The following is an 8,524-nucleotide window of genomic DNA, read 5'->3' on the forward strand; positions in this document are numbered from 1 at the left end:
ATAAAAATAGAGCTCACAACTTAATGAGTGGAACTTTAGCTGGTATCTAGTCTAAGATTTAAGTGCAAAGCTACTAGGCCATTAAGTGCTTTCTTGCATAGATGTAGTAACAGACCATCACGTCTCATGACTACATATTGGACTACATATTGATATTTGACCTCAGTGCGATCTGTTTTCTTTGTTTTCATTGGACGCAAAACTTGAAGTTCGTAACTTTCTGCAGTTGTCTTGAAGTTCCATGTCTTTTAAGATGATCGAATAGACGCACATCCAACATGGTTAAATGTAGATCAACAGAAAGTGTTTCAAAGCTTGCCCACAGAAAGTACTGATCCTTTTGATGATTGTTCCCTTGGTTTAGGAGAGCAAGGGAATCCCACATTCTCGTACTAGGTGTATGTGGATCTACGAATAAATGCTTGAAAGCTTGTCGTTTTGAAATACTTCATCCTCTCTTTGTATAGGAGAACAAGACAATCTTACCTCTTTTACTAAACATTAGACCAATCTTGGCCTTATATTTACTATTGGAGGAGTATGTAATATATAATGAAGTTATCAGATGGTCAAACATGCTAGTTATCGTTTTATTCAGGATTGCCTTGGGTTCTTTGTCTTCATAACTTGATCTATTGCATCACCAATGCATTCATTAAAATTTTACAAAGATGTATCCAACCATTGACAAATGGAGCGAGGGCTAAAGGGGGGGAAGATGTTTTGAACTCTTAAAAGGGTCTAAGGGAATCAATTTGGAAAATGTATTGAATAGTAGTACAAGAAGCTCCTACAGATTAGCATATTAAATTTGTAGATTGAATGTTCTTCAGCCCCAATCCAATGAATGAGAATGTTGTGAGAGTGGAAGGGGAAAATTTGTATCTTGTTGGGATGCAATTTGTAGCTCTATCTCCCTGCAAAATCTCAAAACCCAAATACATTTGCACATTGCTTGTGTGTATCATCTCAAATTATTGGCTCAAATCTTAGTTTGAATTCATGACTTTCGGTGATAAGTATGTTAACCAAGTACAATACAACTAAGTTGTATGTTTTCTTGGCTCATTAGAGACTCCCTTTGTGAACCAAATTTCACAAAATGAGAGCTGTTTTTCTATTAATTTGGGAGCCATTTGGCAATTTTCATGCCTTTTCTAAGGTTTGTGGGAAATGAATTTGTGAAGACTACATTGTGTTTCTAATACTAGAATCAATTAATTAGGTTCTTTTGCAAGGTACAAGGTGAATGTTTGTTAGTTGCAAGCCAAACATGTAGTTCACCATCCAACAAGTTGAAATTTGTACTTCAAAGTAAGACTATATACACACTTTACCTTGTAAATTCACTTGCAATATGTGGGCCTTCTAAAAGGCTATCGACTGTTCCTAACAATGGTTATGTAGATTATGAGGTGTAATATTAAGTCTTAATCTTGTGATGTACATGAAAAAACGAAGGGCTTGGAGTTTGCATGAGAAGGCTATTTACATGTGTAGGGTATGTGTTGAAGACAACCTACATTAGTTTTAGTTATTTTCATGTAACAACATTCAATAAGTATTCCATGGGCTTTATGGGTTGATCTTGGGGGCATTTGAGAGGGTGCTTAAGTGGGCAATAGGGCAGATTGTGGTTGGTTGTGCGTGCTTGGTTTGTACCCATTATTTATGCTTTGGTATATGGATTACATGGCTAGTTTCTTCATTCTCTCAGTTCTTGTGTTCGAGTATATTGCCATTTTTTGTAGTCCTTACAAAACAACAATAGATCCTCGTCTTGTGCCCTTTCCTCTTCTATGAGAGCTTCGAGTGTGAGTACATTGTTTGAAGTGCTAAAGCCTCTCCTAAAATCATATTGTACTAGAGTTTTCTAATTATCTTTCTTTGCCCAAATGCTCAATTCATGTCTTCAAAACAAAGCCATAGATGTTTTTAAACCATATAATTCAGTAATTGTTTGGAGACAATCTCTGCTCTTAAAGGCACACACAATACTATGGGCTTTCAAAGCCTCAGATCATAGTGCACAGGGAGTGCAGAGACGGTGTCATGCCACTATGCGGTCATGGTGTGAAAAACTTTGGAGCACATCATCATCCGACTTTCTTATTAATGTAGAGAGTCAATGTGATCTTATTCACTAGTGCTAGTGTCTGTTGCATGGATTATCCAAAAATACTAGAGTTTTGGATAATTTTAGCCTATTTTAGATATGTTGGATATTATTTGTTGTAAATATAAAAAAAAGCTAGGAAAACTTCTAGATTAGGATGGCATGCAAAAAGCAAGTTGCTTTCTGGATTTTTCATAAAAAAGAAATCTGGGAAAAATCGCGTGCATCACGATCGCTGTTCACAAGCTGAAGACTGCACTTTGAACTAGAAGAGGAAGAAGAGCATGTGGCTCTATTAACATGTGTGTCCATTACTAGTGTATGTTCATGATACCTCAGGGTTCCAATGATATTTGAAGCCATAACTTGTCTCTCCCTCGTATACCACCAGAAAAGTAAAGTATGCATGCATCCCAATGGGTTCGTTAAACTTTGAAACTTCACGTGTTTTGGGATTAAAGTGGGTGATCCTACACAATAGTCAATAGTGCTAACACCTCCTCAATTGTTCCATTAAGCTGAAGCCCTTGAATTTGGCCATCTTGCCAAGACATTGCAAATCACAATTCTATGTGTACTAGCCAAGGTCAATAGATGTGCCCCATATTCAATAAGATCTCCTCTATCATGCGAGGCTATTTGCATCCATGTCTCTTTCAATGGCAAATCTCTATACATAGGCCCATTTGTGTCATACATAGATTTATTGCAAGTTGCTAGTACATGCATTAAAGTCCCCTACTAGGAGTATGTCTCCTATTAGTGTCAAAGTGCATAATATCCTCGTATAGTGGCATATAAGTGAGTGTGTAGGTGTAAAGTAGCATGGTGCAACAAAGATGTCTCTTTGCATCTATATACACAACTGAACCCATGTGTACTTAGGTTTTGCCTCGTTGGCTTCATCCATTAGTTCAATGTCATTCACACGTGTGGCCTTTCCCTTTAGGCTACCTTAATCCACTTTGACTTGTATGTGATGTTCTTAGTTTGTTTTGCCACTTTTGTGACATCTTTATGTCTTTCTCTATATAGTTTTTTTCACTCCATCTCAAGGCGGGGTGCTATTTCTTCTTCATCCTTTTCTAGCTCATTCATACATCTATTGAGCTCATCCTTGAGCTTGACTATACATTATCTTTGTTGGCCATTATTTCTTGCATTTTGATTTTCCACCCATTCATTTAGGCAAGTGTTCCATCTACCTTCTTTTGAAGCTTAAGGGAGAGTACCTTTGATTCAGATTTCAAATTTATTTAAGTATCTTCTTTAGAGTTTTGAAATGTATGAATTCTGAATTCATATATTGTGCCGCTATTAATTTCTTGCAACATGTGATTTTACATGTGAAACCTTCATGCCTCTAAGGTTGCACAAATTTCCTTCATGATCTCAACCCATATATTTGTAGTTCCTTCTTTGATCATCAATTGAAGCTTTTCATAAATCCAATCATCTTTCATGTGGGGGGATCTTCCCCACTCTTATCTTGAAGAGAGAGAGTAGAGTCGAGTAGTTTATTATCATCCACGGAAGGCCAAATTATGATCCATGGGACCTTTCCACATATACAATGATTCTCCTTCCTCGTGGTAGGAAAGGATAGCTACGGTGAAAGAACAATCTATGTAGCGTGGTTCTCTCGAAAGTGTACCATGCGGGTGATGAGAGCCCCTAACTTCGATATAGGAGTAGTGGTCAGAAACTGGTGAAGTGGCCCCTATAAAGGGATATCAAAGTCAGTCGGTATGTGTGCATATGCTAGGCATGTAATAATCATGTGCTCCTCTAATTCTACACTCTGTAGTCCACACAACTTGCATAACCTTGTCCCTTTTTCCTATCCACTCCATGCACCTGTCTCGATCAATAAAGTGTGTGATCGAGTTTGAAGTCATGCAATACTCCGTCTAAATATCACTGAGAGCAGATTGGCTATGTATGGCTGCGCGTGTGCCTCTGCCTGCATATAGGATTCCCAACATGAAGGATAGATATGCATACTGTAATAAGCAAGTTTGCCATTTGCTCCCTTGCTTTGATGTTTTGCTTGGTATGCTCGTAAAAGGTCTGATTGAAATGTGTCCATGCATATATCTTCGAATGCCATATCTAGATATCTATCCACTCCCCACCCTTTAAACCATTTTCGCATATCCAGCACCCATCCTGTTGAAAGCACTTTACTTTTCCATGTTTTTTGTAGGCATGTGCTAGCATCCCATGCCCATTTGGGGAGCCTATTGTCATCCATTTGATGCACTTGGGTGGCATATCTTAGTACTCGGATCATAGCATGTACCTCAATTGATCGACGTCCAATTTCCAAAAGCATAAGTACATATGGTGTGGTGCTTTTGATGCTCAAATGTCTACAAATAAAAGCTTTCTGCAACTTCTCAATGTCGTTCCATGCAAATGAGGAGATGCTCCCTCCCCACACTTCCACTCCATATAATATCGTCTGTTTGTAGAACATATGCATATAAAATCATACAGCGTATTTTCCAGCATTTAGTATCTGTACGGCTACAGTCGTTTTCAAAGTGATAATACTTGCTTTTCCCTACCGCTAATCACCGCTTCACACATGTATGCCATCTGTGGTTTGCAGGTATCTTGCCAAAACCGTTCAAGAATCCCCATGAACTATTTCATATGTTCCCTAGTATATGTAAAGAAGACCACATCATCTGCATAAAGCAGGAGCAAGATGGCAAACACATCAATATGCGGGCTCTTGGCTTCCTCTTCATTCATAGCCGTGAGAAGTATTTCCTCTAGCTTATCAATGCATAAACCAAATAATGTAGGGGAGAGCGGGCAACCTTGTTTGATATATCTTGTAAATTCCCATGCATAAATCATTTGGGACCCCTAATTCTTGCATTCGTTGCCATAAGCCAACCCTTGGTATGGTGTCAAAAGCCTTCTTAAAATCCACAAAACAACAATACAAGGTTGCTCGTTTAAGCCGATTCTCATCCTACCATATATCAAGAGCAAATTTTAGTCATCTATGACTCCTTATTTTTGACCTTGTAGTTGAAAAGATACAATATAATTTTGTTTTTATGGTTGGAGTGTATAGATTTCACTTATGTATTTTTTGTATGCTAGATGCTAGTGTTAATATAGCTCCAAAACTGAAAGAGTTTTTAGATCATTATAAGATCTATGATAAGGTAGATAGATCAGATGACTAATCTCTATTTGGCAAGATATCAAGAACATAGTTCATTCAACATCAACTATGATTTTTCCTATTTTATTCCACCATGTTGTTGAAAAGATACACTATGAGGGCATTAAATGTGAATGTTCCAAATATGAAAGATTACATATATCATTGTGAGTTATGCAATGATGACATTTCACATTGATATAACATATGCCTTATTGTATTCAATCTTATATACATCATAAAATGATGTCCATTTGAATTGCTCTATGGGTGTAGATATGGTAGTGTGGACAATGAGTGTAATAATAAGTTTTATGAGGCTCTTATAGTGATCTCATGCCCCATATTAGATTTTATAATTTACAAAATATAAGGATTTTGTTTCTATTTAGATAAGACAAGGCTTTTAGGCTTTCAAATCTATGTACATACCACTGAAATGGAAGAGGCTATGTGTTTAGATGTACTTTTAAGCAAGACATATCAAAGAAGCTATTATTGATATTTTGTAAAATGATTGTTCCAATTACATTTTCAAGTAGCTACACCATGAGAAGCTTCACTTGGCATTAGGATATAGGGGTTGAATGGTCACTACCCTTTCTATTTTGGTGACCCTTGTAAAGGATCCTTGAAAAGCCCTCAAGATCTCAAAACGTCACAAGAATTTAAGGTCCACAAAAGGATCTTTGAAAAACCTTCAAGGTCTAGAAAATGATCTTTTAACAAAAAAGGATGCTGTTGAAAGAACGTGATATCGATTCTTATCCAACAAGGTATTGCTTTAATATTAAGAACTTTAGCATTTTGAAACTCTATGAAGTTGAATTACAAGTTGAACAACCACCAAAATAATTTATGTTCAATGTTTTGAAGTGCATTGATTCACAAGTAATAAAAATGAAGACCAAAATCATGTGCATATGAAGTTTTAGGCTAATCCAAATAGGGCTCTTGCAAGTTTATATGCAAAAGTTTACTATATTATGGTTATATGGTACACCACTTTAGGAGAGAGAGTTCTTGTGGTATGCTTAAAATAGATAATTTTATTGGTAGATTAAAGGGTGATTTGATACTTAAATTTGTAGTTTTGAAAAAACTATTAACTCTTGAGAGCTATTAGATTGGGTTTAAAAATTAAAGTGAAGCTTGATATTGGTTCTATAAAGCATGGATAGGTAGATGTTCTAATTATTGATTTAGTTGATTCACCAAGCCCATTTTCTATGTTTTGAAAGGCAAAAATAAGTTGTTCGTAAGCCTTCTATGAAAGCATTAGTTTTTTTAAAAATAAAGTCCTAAGGCTATAAGAAGCCTTAGTTACACTTAATGGTTAAGAATAAGTATTGATTTAGTTGATTATTATTAAATTTTATGTGGAATTTATTTGTCGTTCGTCATTCTCCACATGATCCCAATTTATTGCACATGTGAACATGCAACACTAGTTGCATTATTGTGCTAGGTGGATGATCAAAGAATTTATGTGTTTTGCATTGGGTAGATGATTAGATTGGAGAATCAGAAGAACATTACAACAAGGTAGCATTACCACAAATAAATATTTTGGCATTCTTTGAGATGTATTATTTAAGAGTTTAATGTGCAAGAAATTTTCTTGTACATCTCTAGTTCTAAGGTTAGGTATAAATATTTATTTGAGTCTAAAAAAATTATTTAAAAATTTTAGACATTACTTAGATATTAGAAAAAGGGGAGATGTTCATGGAAAGAGCACAAATCATGGATGAAATGTCATGTTTTAGACATGAGATCAATAACATCAATAAATACATGCATTGAAGGGAGCCCCCTCAATGCATGGGGAGAGATTGCACCCAATTGGTATTGTGCATCACTTTTGCATTTGTCTTTCTATTTTGCTTTATGTTTAACTTCAATTTGTGTAATTGATTGTGTAAGTTAACAACTTGTGGTTCAAGGTTCAATGTCTCTAATAATAGAAAATTCAATGGTGTGTTTATTTTAGAAGCAATGCTAATGATATAAAATTAAAAAAAGCATAAACATAACCTTTTTAAGAGCTTGAGAATGTATTTGCTAAGAGGAAATGGGAGAGGATATAAGACTCTCTTTGCAATCCTTCCACTTATTAAGCAAATAAGAGTACATTAATGATACAAGGCTCTCTTTGCAATCCTTCCACTTATTAAGCAAATAAGAGTACATTAATGATACAAGGCTCTCTTTGCAATCCTAGAATGGAGGGATACAGAATATAAGACTCTCTTTGCAATCCTAGAATGGAGGGATACAGAATATAGATCCACTTATTAAGCAAATAAGAGTACATTAATGATACAAGAGGCTAGTATGACGAATTATGAGGTGAAGGAAATTGAAGCTTTATGATAACTACTATGAAAATAAGATGTTATTTATTTATTTATTTTTGTGTATTCACATTTTTCTATTTGCTGCATCATAATGATATGCTATGTGTGGCCTCGTACATAACATTGAATTAATTATTTTGAGTGGAGCACAATTTAAAACAAAAAAATATTTATTTTTATAAAGTAAAACTATGTGCATTTAGTCGTGTAATTAGCTCATAACATTGTAGTGTTAGCTTTAAAATACCCATAGTGTGTGAAGCTTGGTTCTAACTCCTTTGATGCAATTTCTATGGACCTATCACTAATATTAAGATATATGGCAAGTACATGTGCAATAAAATGTCCCACATGCTAAATATAAGAATTTGGTTTGTGCATTTAATATCCTATACGTAGGCTACAAAAGCATGGTCTTAATATGTAATATTATAAGTGGTCAAGACAGAGATAAAAGAGTTGCGGTTGTCAAACAAAAAACAAATGCTATGTATATACCATGTAAAATTGAATAGAGAGACAAAAGAGCTGAGGCTACCCACCGAAAAAAAACTCTATGTATATACTATGTAAAATTGAATAGAGAGCTCATACTTGTGTATGCAAACTTAAGAACTATTACTTCTCTATCCTCTTCTTGCAAGCTGCAAAAGCCTAGTTTAAAGATCTATTATTATAAGTGGTTAAGACAGGACAAAAGAGTTGAGCCTACCCACCCAAAAATAGACTCTATGTATATATTATATAGAATTGAATAGAGAGCTCATTCTTGTGTGTGAAAACAAGTTACTTCTCTATCTTCTTCTTCTCCTTCTTGCTTCACAAGAACTTGTGAGAAAGCTTGAAAAAGTCTTTCACTCTATA

This window comes from Lygodium microphyllum, chromosome 2 (assembly GCF_053477565.2).
Source record: "Lygodium microphyllum isolate KBCC chromosome 2, Lygodium_microphyllum_v1.1.10, whole genome shotgun sequence".
In the NCBI taxonomy this organism is placed as follows: Eukaryota; Viridiplantae; Streptophyta; class Polypodiopsida; order Schizaeales; family Lygodiaceae; genus Lygodium; species Lygodium microphyllum.